Source organism: Grammomys surdaster, unplaced genomic scaffold, assembly GCF_004785775.1.
Source record: "Grammomys surdaster isolate TR1022 unplaced genomic scaffold, NIH_TR_1.0 126124, whole genome shotgun sequence".
In the NCBI taxonomy this organism is placed as follows: domain Eukaryota; kingdom Metazoa; phylum Chordata; class Mammalia; order Rodentia; family Muridae; genus Grammomys; species Grammomys surdaster.
The window spans coordinates 624,626-638,666 of NW_021620932.1; the positions used below are offsets into that span (position 1 = coordinate 624,626).

General features: G+C 41.8%; 1 protein-coding gene across 5 annotated transcripts in view; it reads left to right on the top strand.

Annotated features, from left to right (window-relative positions):
- Window positions 1–14,041, top strand: part of Klf12 (Kruppel like factor 12) — a 384,722-nt gene that overhangs the window by 66,902 nt on the left and 303,779 nt on the right. Inside the window, exon 1 of one of the 5 annotated variants that reach the window (XM_028756558.1) lies at window positions 6,415–6,501. The exons of the other annotated variants lie outside the window; for them this stretch is intronic. The gene's annotated coding sequence lies outside the window, so the exon portion shown is untranslated. Of the gene's footprint in view, window positions 1–6,414; window positions 6,502–14,041 lie in introns of those variants that run through there. 5 annotated transcript variants of the gene reach the window in all.

The window sequence follows — 14,041 nt, forward strand, 5'->3', positions numbered from 1 at the left end:
TCATGATGGACAGTGACTCACTTCACAAGAAACCAATAGTAAGAAGAACTATCAGAAACTTGCGTTTTTAAATCCTTATAAAAATATCACTTGTTTTTCAAAAAAAAAGAGTATTTGGTAACCTGAAATGCATTTTAATTTTCTATGAGTTCTGCCTGTGGGCTTTGTCATTACCAATCTTTAAGAAAAAAAAAGTGTAAGTAAATATTTGATGGATTACAGATTCCTCTGTCGGATGCTGTTTTAACCGCTGGTGACATGATCTAAAACTGTAGGCACAGCTTCTTCATCCCTTTAGAGACTCAAAAAAAAAAAAAAAAGTCTAGAAACGTCAACCAAACAGAGATAAATTTAGAGATAATGAGATCAAGTTCTGAGTGTAAGAAGTTAACTCCTTTTCAGCCCGCAGAGGGAAGTGTTTCTGGTGTAGAAGCAGGGGGTCCCCTCTCAGGAGACACTCTTAGAATAAAGAGTGGAGCATGCAGTCCTTTAGCAGCAGTGCGCTCCGCTGCCAGCACTCTGCCCTGATTTTGCAGTGAGTCCAGGGATAAGAAGCTACCTTGTGTGCTGGAAACAGGACAGCCAGTATCTCAGACAACTGTGGTGATTCCAAAGGCACTTTCATTCTGAGTAACGAGCCCTAGGGTCGGACAAAACAAAACCAACTCCCCAAATTAAGTACAGTTTATTACCTATGAAAGCTTGTATAGTCTTCTGTTTACTGATTAAAAGCTATACTTAGAAAGACAGGACCTTTCCATCTCTTATTCAAAAAATGGTTGCCATCTTAATGCTACATCTTAATGTAGTACGAAGTCAAGGTGTGAATGGGCATATGGTCTTGGTAGCTGTGGTGCTGATATTCAGTAAAGTACATTCACAGTAAAGTAATCTTTCTTCTGTTTCCTTTGAACTAGCTGGGTAGATATAGTGCCGATTTATAGCATAATAGAGTCACTGTAGTGTAATATTTATAGCTTCCTTCAAACTAGCCCACAAGACATTTATTCAGAGGTCATCAGTTGGTTCTGGACAGAAAGAAATCCCGAGAGTTTGGGGATTTCTCAGTTTCTGCAGTAGTGTGTTATATGACTGAATCCAAGGTAGCACTTGGGGCATTTACAATTACACATGAAGAATCTGGGACCCAGGGCATCTTTTCATCTCTTTACCCAGAGTCCAAACATCATGGAAATTCGATTCAATACATTCTACTTAAGGCTGTTTAGTAACTGCCTTTTCACTTTGTTGGGGGAAAATTGGAAAAAGCTTAATGACTTCCTTTTTTCCTGGTGTTCATAAGGTTCTTGTATATCCTAGTTCTTGCTGAAGGAGTTAAAAACCAGGATCTGGAACCAGGAATGTATCATGAAACCCTGTCTACACTCTCATTGCTGTGTGAATGTGACAAGTTGCTCAGCCCCCAGTATTTGTAAGATGGACATGATGATATCGCTTACCTTAGAGCATCCTTGAGAGGTTTGGAAGGAAGAGGTCTGAGATGCCTGACGTGGTCCATGGTACATAAAATGAAGCAACTCAATGTGAACTGATAAGCAGAATTACTTCTTTTATTTCATGAGATTCAGGATGTGTTTCTGCATATATCTGTGTGTACCACGTACATGCCTGGTGCCTATGAAGACCAGAAGAGGGTGTCCTGTCACCTGAAACTTTAGTTGCAGGTAGTAGTGAGCTGCCATGTGATGGCTGAAAACCAAATCCAGGAAGGGCAGTTCTTAACTGCTGGGCCAGCTTTCCAGGCCCAGGAAGAATGTTATTTTATTGGCAGTCTGAGGCCCTACTTCAACAATAGGCATCTTCTTCTTCTTCTTTTTTTTCATTTGTTTGTTTTGTTCTGACAGTGTGGGCACCCTGCAGGGAACCAGGGGACCAAGGCTCATGTGATGGTACTGTTCCCTTCACCCTGTGTACTCTGTCATAATTTCCCATCTCGGAGTGGGCAGTATGGGAGTGAAGTTTAAGGAATCAAAGCTGCAAAGAGAGGGCAGTGCCATGGCACAGAGCAGAGAGTGGGAGTGGGAATCTCAGCGCACAGTGCCAGCTTGCTCTTGGTCATACCGTGCCGGGCCGTCTCTTCTTTTCAGGCCTTGTACTGTTTCTCTGAGTAGGAGGATTTCTGTGGATTATTTAAAAGATCTGATCGTTAGGGAAATTCCTTTCTACCCTTTTATATACTGCTGGACTTCTAATCCTTCTGCCATTATTATCACTCCTGGCTTATTTTGTGCCAGGCATCACTACTTACCGAGCTTTACCCTTGGACTGCTTTTCTTTTTCTCCTTCTCTTCTCTTCCCTCTCTTCTCCTCCCTTCCCCTTCCTTCCCTCCCCTCTGCTCCCTTCCCTCCGCCTTCCTTTCTTGTCTTCCCCTTCTCTTTCCTTCTTTTCCGCCATCTCCCGTACCCCTTCTCTTCTTTTGTTTTGGAGACCGACCAGGTCTAACATAGCTAACGCTGGTCTTCAGTTTCCTATTTCAAGAACTTTGAAATCCACAGCCTCTTGCTCGCTGGTATTACAGGTGTGTGTCTCCATACCCAGTTTTGTGTGGTGCTGGGCATAGAACTCAGAGCTTAGTACATGATAGGAATGCACAACTGAGCTACGTTCCATACAGGGCAAGTTTCTTTGGGGCTCATACAAATGAGAAATGGATTGAAGGTTGCAGGCAGCTAGACCTGCCCTGCTTTGACCTTGGCCTGACTGCCTGGCTTGCACATTGCACCTAACTGCCAGCACAGCAGGAACACAGCTCTGTTACAATTCTCTTAACTTTTTTTTCTGTTTTTCTCGTCCTCTTCTTCTTCCTCCTCTTCCTCCTCCTCCTCTTTCTCCTCCTCCTCCTCTTCCTCCTCCTCCTCCTCCTTTTTATTTATCAAGGCTGTGTTGAGTAAACTTTATGATAATAAGGAAAAGTGAAAGTTCAGAGTCAGAATGGCCTGCAATTAAATATTAGAGCATGTTTTTTGGAAAGATGGCTCATCAGAGTCCAGCAGCCTGTGCCTGGCAGCTCACGGTTGTCAGTCCCCCCTCACCCCCTCTTTTTCTTTGTATTCTCTCTCTTTTTTAAAAAGTCTGTGTTCTTGGCTTCCCTTCATACTCTGGATTTCTCTGGCCCTGTGCGTAGGGGCCTCTCTGGCTCATCTAAAGACTCGATATTAATATTTTCCCCAGCTCTCCTCTTCTCCTCCTTTTCCAGGCCTCAGCAGGGAGGTGCAAGGGTGCAGAGATTTATTTTTCTACTGAAATGAATTTCACCCTCCTTCCTCCTGAGGAAGACAGACATGGAGTCTAAATATTTTTCCATTCTTCTTTTACACATAGGATCAAAGCCAGAGCCAATTATGGTAAATGCAGTGTTTCAGTCCAGTGGATTTTAGGTGAGCTGGGATTTGTTGTAGTTTTTGAAAAAAAAAAAAACATTATTTTAGCTTGACAGCATCATCGCTAACACAATTTTCATTTTCACACATTATTTTTCTAAGCCTGTTCATAGACCAACGCCTGGGAAATAGGGAGATTTCACATCTCTTCTCTGTTCTGGGAGCTCCTTGTGTTCTCAACCAAGTTCTTACACACTCAAGACAGCCTATTGCGTGATTTTATAGCTTGTGCAGTGGAAGTTCAATATTTAATCCATCAGACACCATATGAAGTATTATTAGTCTCCACTGTAAGAATGATAACTGAGCAATGAAAGACAGGCCTTATGAGCCTCCCACAAGCACTCAGCACCAAACCTAACAGATGCTTCAGAAAAAAAATGGTGGCCAGTTCCATGGACTTTGGGTTACGTGTATGTGTGGACTCCTGTCTGTGCCTGATATGATCCTTGGTTTTCTTTTCAGATCATGGGTTCTCTGTCTTCCTTTACCAGGCTTGCCATCTCCCTCTTTTTCACTCTACTGGTTAACCTGTCTCCTCTTTCCTCTTCTGTCCCTCCTCCACTCTCTCTTTCACTCACCACTTTCTGTACATCCACATCCTCATAAAGTTACCCATGATCGGGGCTGTTTGTTTCTAGCTTCTTTCCCCCTTTTAGTGGGTGTCTGCAGGTGTAACTCCTGTCTCAGACACTCTCACTTCCCCCTGTATCCTCAGGTTATTTGGGGAAGAGGGTAGACTGTTGCCACCCCCACCCTAAGTTGGACTCTCCATCATTTTTCTCACATCAGAATTTGTTACCCACCTGTACGCATCCAGTGCTGATTGATTTTGATTAGCGTCCTTCATACCTTCTCTGAGTCCTTCCTAACTCAGCTTGTAGCTCTGTTTCCTGGGGCTCCTTGCTTTCTAACCACATGTTCTCTGGAACAACTCAGGTTTTAGGCTAAAATGATCCTGATTTAACTGCCTAGTTCCCACCAGTGCTTACCTGTCCTTTCCTGTAACCAAAGGGAATATAGGAATACATCTTGGACTTTGCTGTTCTGAGCTACTGTGATTTTTGGCTGCAGAGAGACTCAGACTAGCCCCAAGGTAGAGTGCCCTGAAAAACACCACAGAAAGTAGGTTAAAGAGTATTAACTGTACCTACAGTTTGTTTCCTCACTCTAAGAATGATGTGTGTTTCATGAGTACAATGACAGAGAAATCAGACATGGTATAGGAGCTTGGCTGCTTTCTGCCCCATTTTAGTGAGAAGCTTAAAAGTACATTCGGCAGCATTGTCAGATGCTCAGAGCCAATGCAAATGCATGGGTGCATTGGTTTTTCTTTTACATAATTTTTCATCTTTTAAAGCAAGATCTCACTATGTAATCCACCCCATCCAGCCTATGCTGGAGCTAAGAAAACATTCCATAACTTATGGCCTCAAATTCTCAGCCATCCTCCTGCCTCAGCTTCTTGAGTGCTGGGATTACAAGTACTATCCACAGAGCCTGGTTCAGTAAAGTTCTTATATTTATTTCTTACTATTGCCCATCATTGTTTTTTGTCTTCTAATGAATTATCTGCTGTGAGAGTTTTCCTTTTCCTTTAAGGGATTATAAATCACTGAGGTGCATTTGAGAAATTGAGAAATAGAAATCTAAATTGCTAATTCATTTGATGAAAAGTCATTTCAGTGAGCGTATAAAGGGCAGAACTCGACCTATTAAAACTTGAAGTGGGTTTGCTTTTGGTGGCTTTGCTTTTGATTTTCTCCAAGGGTACTTAGCAGTGTTGTCAAGGGCTGATGTCTTGAGACGTGAGAAGTTTTATCCTGTGTTGGATTCTAGATGCTCTTGAATATAACATGTGCTTTGTCTGTTTTGATTCTGCTTCCTACCAAGTATGGACTACCATCCCCCTGTTTGTTCGTGGAGAGGCTTGGGTGTGTGAGGCTCAGCAGTGATATTTTTGACCGTGTGTGTGTGTGTGTGTGTGTGTGTGATCATCGAAAAGTGTGATATGCTAATGAATCTTGTGTTGCTTTGATGCCTAAGTGTTCAGTAATTTGAAGTAGAGGGTAGATGGGTATTGAAGACAGTTAAGATCATACATGATTTTAAAAATAGATCTTGAAGTATGTGTGTGTGTGTGTGTGTGTATCTGTGTGTGTACACATGTGTGTACTTGTGTATGTTGTTTTTGTATGGGTGTGCATTTGTCACAGTATGTGGAATTTAGAAAGTGACTTTGGAGTCAGTTACCTCATTCCACCTTTGCTGTGGTTTCCTAGAATCTAACAAGTCTTCAGGCTTGCCCTGTACAGTGAGTGCCAAGAGCATTTACCTGATGACCTATCTGGCCAGAACTCATGTATATATTTTTTAAAAGAAATAATATTAACATCCTGTATTTTTATTCAAAGATGAGATATTAATAGTTTGGTCATTGTTAAGCAAATGGAACCTGCTGGTGTTAATGGCAGTAGTGAAATGTGCAAGAAACCCTATATATTTATTATATTTTAATAACCTCAAGACACTGTCATCAGAGGACCAGTACTGGACACCTGGGTCCTTATTTTCAAAGTTGGGCTCTCCTGTGGAAGTTCTGAAAGTATTTTTATTTATAGATTGAGGCGTTTGTATTTGATTCTAAAGTGCTCTCCCCCCATACACACTGTTTTCATCAATCTGAAACCAATATGTGTTTTATGTTCTTTCTAACCAGGATTTGGAGGCCTGGAACACGGTAATTGATGTAGGCCAAGCTGAAGGGGCTTGACATGGGAGTTTTAATGCTGTTGAGAAGGTACATCTTCTGGCTACAGCCCTTGTTTAGCTTTTCACTCTCTCTGAAGCTGAGTAATTGAGCTCTGTGCGTTTCTTCAGCTCTTCTGACTGGCCTGTTTGTTGTCGGTCTTTGGAGATAACAATGGATTTTATCTATTTTGTTTACTATCCCGCTGTAATAAGAATTTTGAAACTGTGAAGAGCATGAAATAACTATGGAAGATACCCTGGAGCCATTTCAAATGTAACATGCCCTAAGCCTGTTTAATTTGACGAGCGTGAGCAAGTGTTTGCTGTGTCCGAGATTTCCTAGAGAAGGTAAAAATCAGACAGAAGTAATTGAAGTAGATCAGATCCCAAATTGGGCATTGTAGTGTGCATGTCAGTGTGGCATACACATGGGTGATGTATACACACACACACACACACACACACACACACTCACACGCACACTCACACGCACACTCACATGCACACTCACATGCACACGCACATGCACGCACGCATGTATGTATTAGTGTGCTAATGTGTATGCTTATGGAGGCCAAGGGAGAAGGTGCATGTCCTGCTTCATCAGTATCTTATTTCCTCAAGACAGAGCCTCTCACTGACCCCGAAGCTAACCTGATGGTCAGCGAGCCCTAAGAGTCCTTCTGCCTCCCCACTCCCTTACAGTCACTTTTGCTACACCATGAATCCCCACTCTGAACCTTCAATGTGAGTGCTAGAGTCTCAATTCAAGTCCTTGTATAGCAAGTACTCTGAGCTCTGTATCCAGCCTTTGAAAACCTTTTCCCCTGCAAATATATTTATGTGATAATTCAGACTTGCAAGCATTCATACTATACTGGTTAAAGTCCCATGTCCTGGGTACACAGTCTCCACCTTTCACAAACCGTTCTTCTGGACTTTGGGAGAACCGTGGGTTGGGTGCTGGGCAGAGTGTATAATGCTTAACCTAGGGCTAAACTTTGCCTTCTGCTTCCTCATTGTCTGGCTCCAACAGTCTTTAATTTCTCTGTATTCTCTATTTCCTCATCTGTGAAATAATGTTGGAAATTTGACCTTATCATTATTGGGAACATTCAACTATTTACTACATTGAAAGGACTTAGTGGAAACAGTATCTGGCACGGTGTACCCTTTGGGGTTGTCATTAATTGTGATAGTGGGAAAGACAATGAAAATAATGGAGTTTCTCCCTATTAAAATTGTTCTGGCTAACAACAGAGAAATAGATCTATCTTACTTCAGTGTTACTGCATACCAGCAAGATATATTTAGAATACAGGCATTTTTTCACTGTAAATAGCAAGTGAATATTTATTTCTTGCTATGAACATTTTGTCCAGGTTTACTTCTATGATATTTTAATTATTAAAATGGTAAAGGTGGCAGGGATAATGAGACTGAAAACGGAAATCTTGCCTTAAAACATCAAACATCTGAATATGAAAGTTAAAGGGGAAAAATAATTTCCCCTTAATTTTTTTAGATATTCACTTTTATTACAGCAATTATCTGAAGAAGATCATTGCCAACATATGGCAAACTTGAAATTAGAATAAAAATAATAATGTTTAAGGTTTGATACATCACCTTTCTCCAGGGTTGGTAGACATTTAGTCTGCCACGTGCATTTGGAATAGACATTGGGGTTGGGAGTTCTGGCTATACAGTCAGTGAAGCATCTGGGGGTTTTAGGAGGACACAGAGCTACTGACTGGCAGAGATGGGGGCGGGTAAGAATGAGCTAGTATCAAGGAATGGGAGTTGAGAAGTTTTGCAACAACAGTGAAGAATTCTATGCATAAAAGGACAGAGCCATGAGTCTTTGTCTTTTTTGCCTGGCCATGATAAGGAGGAGATGGACAGATGTTGGGAGGAGGTGACCTTGTCTTGAAACTAATTCTCTCAGGTAGTGCATAACCATCAACCAAGGTGTTTACATTCCTCATTGGTGAGCATAGCCCTTAGATGCCTTCAGCTTCCATTTTTTCCATTTTGTGCCTTCCATTTTTAGCGTATTTCTGATACCTGCTTTACAAATACACCCTCCCATTTTCTAGATTATCCCTTTGCTCGCCTGACAGTTCCCTTGGCTGTACGGGAGCTCTTGCGTTCCATGTACTCCCTTGGTTTGTTTTTTTACCTTTACTGATTTTGCTTTGGGGCTTGTATCCACAGTCCCACGTCTTGGAGCTCGTCCCTACTTTCCATTCCAGTGTTCATCCTGCTGCCACAGATCCCTCATGACCTACTTCTTCCAGTGTTTACAGAGGCAAGAATTATTCTCTACTCCCACCTTCCTCAGGATGCTGTGTCAGCTCCACAATGTGCTCATCTCTCTCAGGGCTCTCCTAACCAAGCCTTCTTTTCCCAGGTTCTCTGTCTCCTTAGCTCATGGTTGATCTCTTCTTTGTTTATTCCCTTCTTTGCTAACCAGTTCTCCTTGCTGAAGAGGGTACAGAATGCATTCAAGAAAAGTTCACTGGAATCTAGTGCCTTCAGCAGACTCTGTTCGCACATGTTGCACAGTTTGTCTGGATGTACTGTTCGGGACAGGAGATAATTTTCTCTTGGCCTCTGGAAGCATTCTTTCACCGTCATCTCTACTTGGATGCTATTAGCACCATTCCTTTGTTAATTAACTTCTCTTCAGCTCATCTTCTTCAGAGTCTTAGCAGATATGCCTGACTCCATGGATTCTGTCTGTCTCAATGATACACCGTCATGTGCTTGGTGGCACTGTGCTTTTTAAGCTACCAAGTGGCCTCTGTCATCAGTAACCTTAAAGGCTTCCTTTTAAGGATTTTTATTTTCAAATAAAGAAATCTTTTCGACCCAAATTGAGCTGCACTAGAGTTAAGATGGCAAGTGATGATTTGGGGTGTGTTGGAGGATTAGGACAGCATTTCTTGTAAAGATGCCTCTGTAGGCATTGATCACAGCATCCTGAGTTTGAGTAAGATGAGCATAGGGGGCATGGGGATCCTGTCTGAGCCTGTTTTCCTTCTATGCACATGCTTTTTCTTCTAACTTTCATACTCAGATGTTGGATATTTTGGGCCAAGATTTCAGGTTTCATTCTTATTCTCAGTTCTCCCCACCTCCCCCTTTAGCTGCTGTTAGCTTCCTTTCTTAAAAAAAAAAAAAAGAGCAACAAACCAAAACAAAGCAAAGCAAAATCCATGCCCTCACTTCCTTCGTACCCACACACTCCTTGTTTTGTCTTCCACTGTCATCTTTAATTGCTAGGAATACTCTGATGAGAATCCCTGCCCTTCGAGCATCCTCTTTTGGGATGCATTAAGGAAGTCTGCTGTCTGTGCTTGGGCCCCCAACCAGCTTTCTATTTTTTTTCTCTGAGCTTGTCTTTGGGCTTCTCAGAGAGCCCCTGGATAGGGGAACTATTTGTCGAGGAAAGAGGCATCTTTAGGGTTTATTCGATGGCTGATTGGCTTCTCTGTAGGACCACTTCCTAAACTTAAAATCTTTAAACTTACAGAACTAGAGAAGAGTGGGTAGCCTGTATGCTCAGGTCCTGGATTCGTGGTCCAGCCATTTCTTTCATGCCTTTCTCTGAGTCCCTCCCTTCCCCTGGGTGGATGACCTCTCAGTGGAGGCCTGTATGCTTTACTCACAGAATGAGTGCTGGTCTTCTGGGGTCTGGAAAAGCAGTCTTCTAGGTGAGTTCATTAGAGTGGGGGCCTTCTTCATTCTTACATGGTTTATCAGTGAGTGTCCCTGTTTTTTAGCTTATCCTTTCCTCCATTTCTAGAGTCAGATATGGATGGCAGTTGTCCGGATTCTGGGACTTTTATTTGTTGAGTAAGTTAAGTTATTTTCCATTTCTCCCTTGATCAGTTTAGCCTCATTCAGCTTTCTAGGGTTCTCAAATCATTTCTTTACTTTTCATCCATCTGCTTTCTTTTATTCCTTTCCAAAAATAATTTTGATTTTATTGACTCATCTCTCATTCTCTACCTGAGTAGAGATCTGTTACCCGCCCTTGTATTTGAACTGTGGAGAGGATGAAAGTCATTGTTTATGCTCAGCCTGCTCTTTGCTCAGCCGCCAGCTATATTCCTGTTGACTTTCTGAGTTTACTTTTCTGTCAATTATTTAGCCATATGTTTTCCTGTTGGATTTCTTGTTTGTCCCTCCACCCCCAATTGAGTTTTCTGATCTAGTCTAGATTTTTAGTTCATTCTTCTGTGTATATCATCGGGGTTTCAACATTGGACCCCATGACAAAGCTCTGTCTCAAAGGTTTCCAGGCACTGCAGGGTATTACTATATAAGTTTTTCTATATAAGTGTTTCTATATAAGTGCCATTACTATAAGGGCTTCCTAGAATATGAATGTCATAAATTATTTAATGCCTTGCATTTCTGGTGTTAAAAAGCCAGTCATTGAATGATGGTTATAATGGAATATTTGATTTTTATTTGTTCTTTTGGTTGGAAAATATAAAAACCCACGTGTTTCAGGCTGGTTGTTGCCACTCTGTTCTGACATTTCTTATCTATTATAGAGTTTCAACTTATTAAGGTCTACATGGATGTAGATTCCACATGGATGTCATGGTAAAGCTAGTCTTCTTTACAGGCAGACTAGTAGGTTCTAGCCAGTGGGCTAAAAACTGGATGCTGAGTACTTGAGAACACATCTTTAAAGTCACCTGGTGCATATAAGAACCATGTGTCAACCTACTGTGCCACTGGTGCATATGAGCTCCATGCACTAACCTATTGTGTTACTGGTGCCCTTGCTATGCAAAGGTTTTAGGTTTTTTTTTTTTTTTCTTTTCAGGCTACCTCCTGTCTCTGTTGCTTCATATAATGCAATATTTCCTAGTGAACATAGATATAACCCAGTTTTTATCTGATGAGTTTTTTTTAATATCTCATGAATGGTGCACTCTTTTGCCAATAAATAAAGGAATTGGATTTTAAAAACTAATCCATTGGATTTCTTTTGTCTCATCCTTCCTTTGTTTTTATTGCATGTAATGGAGGCGAGTGGCTGGGGCTCAAGCTAATGTATTGACTCATGAGGAACATTCCCAGGCCCAAGGAGACTTGAGCTGTGAACTGGGCTCTCCATGGGTTCTTTAAGATGGGAGAGTCCAACTTCCATGGCCGCCTACCTCAGTGTACCATAGACTAACTACATCACTATGCATTCTGTCAGGTAACTACTTCAGCCACTCTTTAGGATCTGTCCATATCAGTTTGTTGATACATGCAGCCAACTCTGATCCTTGCAGTCAATTCAGACGAAGTTCCAAAGCGGCTTTGTGGTTTATAATTTTGTAAAACTGGGATATCCAAGAAGTGAATCTGTTCTTAAGTATCCTTCATTCTGTAACTTAAGTAGCATCCTGAGTCTGCTTCCCACTCTACCTTCTTTTACCTCTGCTGCTCCTGTTTGCTTCTTCTGAGATATCAAAATGTGGGAACCATACAGCTGCCAGCTGCCTCCAATTTCCACAGCAAAGACTCTACTCTCAGGGAACTAACAACTACTTTCCGATAACTTAAAATTGGTTTGCTAACTCTTTCCCTAATCCTGTCTGGGTGACAGGGAGGACTGCTGGCATAGAGAAAAGAGATGTGTTAATTCCAACATTGGTTAATCAAATGTTTCTGTGGAATAGAAGAGGATTGTAGTGGAAAAGATCAAATAAAAATGCCCGTGCTTAAAACTCATGGGCAGTGGTAACTGAGCTAGTAACTGCTCAAGAGAGTTTGGTGTCTGTCTCCATCTCCCAAATCTAGGGCTATGGGCACATGCATCTGTACCAATCTTTTTACATGGGTGCTCGGGATTTGAACTCAGGTCCTCATACTTGCACAGCATGTACTATTACCTATCCTCCATCTCCCAATCCATGTTTCTAATTTGTAACCACCTTCAGAAAAGTCCTTTTCCTCTAATGGACTCATGGACTGTCAGAATTGTGACCAGTTTTGCTTTCTTTTTTCTTTTCTCTCATTCTCTCATTCATTCTCTCATTCATTCTCTCATTCATTCTCTCATTCATTCTCTCATTCATTCTCTCTCTCTCTCTCTCTCTCTCTCTCTCTCTCTCTCTCTCTCTCTCTCTCTCTCTCTCTCGGTTTCTCTGTGTAGCCTTGGCTGTCGTGGAACTCAGTCTGTAGCCTACTCTACATCAATCAGATCCTCCTGCCTCTGCCTCCTATGTAAGTGCTGGGAGGAAAGCTGTGATTCACCATAATCTTTCTCTTATTCCTCTCCCATCCCCTCCCCCTGCCTTCTTAATTGTAAATATATTTCTAATAGCCTCCCAAACTGATGGAGAATATGTTGATTTTTTTCCCAGAATACACCTCTTTATTTTTTTATACACCAAATACAAGTACACAGGTGAACTTTTCTGTAGAAATAAATCTCACTCCTTCATATAATTCTGGGGGGAAATGCACTGAAGTTCCCTTGAACTCTCGCTCAGTTTTCTCTGTCACTGGAATCTTCAGTGGAGATGGTATATTTGTTCTAGGCTGTAAATCCTTTAACTGTAGTCTACCCTTTATTCAGATCACTTCAAGTTTTACCTCAGTTCCTGTTTCTGTTAGATACCCTCATTTGGTGGATCACACAGCACCTGTGGTCACATCTCTTTGACGTCTTTTGGCTGTAACACTGTGTCTGACTGTCCTGTGTTTGATTCTGCTCAAGTCTGAGGACTCTGGTCAGGCTCCCTGTATAGTGCATCTTGGCTGGAGTGGGCTTGATGTATTTCTCATGGTTACATCTGGGGCTGTGGGCTTGGGGGAGAAAGCCACTTCCAAGGACAGAATGCCTTGGCTTGTTTGCCTGGTAAACTTGGACTCATTGGATTTTTCCATTTTGTTGCATTCCAACCCTCTTTTGTGTGTCACTATGAACTCGTTTATTTAGCTTATTCATAGACTGTACATAGTACTCTTATGTATTGGTTTACTGCCACTGTTGTGTGCTTTTTGAAAAAGTAGCATGTATAAAAGGGTAGTAGTATTGTCCTTTTGGGCACTTGAATATACTACATACTCATCTCTCATGCATCTTTGCCTCAGCCCTGGTACCAGCAGCTTCTCCAAGCAGCCATGGCTCTTCTTATTTGGAATGGCATTAGAACCCAAGATCTGACTGCTGGGTGTGCCTATTAAGGCTGGGTGTCACAAGGACCATTACTGTGTCCTGCTGCTTTTCAGAAACAGAACGAGACATTCCTAGTGACTTTTCCAAGAAGAGGAGCAATGTGTGTGGGACATCAGTGTGTGAGACAAAGGCCAGCCATACTTGGAGGTAGTGTCACGCCACCTGCCATCACTTCTCTGTAGCCAGGGACCCCTTTCCTTCACTTCCTGGGAACTTTGCAAAGTGGTTTATTTTCTGGACACTGATGAGCTACTTATTTAAGAGCAAAATATGAGGGAAGATTTGTTAACTCTGACCGGAGTTGTTTATTGATTGCCCATGTCCTCCGTTCTCTCTTTCTCTCTCAGTTTTGTCCAAGAGACTTAGCTTTTAAACATAGTGAGTTCAACAACTGTATATTGTTGTTGGCAGTAAGAATAAGTGAAGACTCTGCCACAGAATTGCCCTTTAAATAAAGATAGCATGCTTTCTGTTTAATGCGTTCACCACTCTCCCACACGTCTTTCAACCCACACAGCAATTACTTCCAGGCTCTGGCCTAATGTGTTCAAACTAGGCCCATTGTCCAATGCTTTACAAATTAATTCTTTCTAGAAAGCGTAAATATTACCTTGAATAGAGAAATACACACTTTCTTCAAGGAGCTCTCTCTAAGGGAAGGACTTGCTCTCAATTGTGGAGTGGACCGAT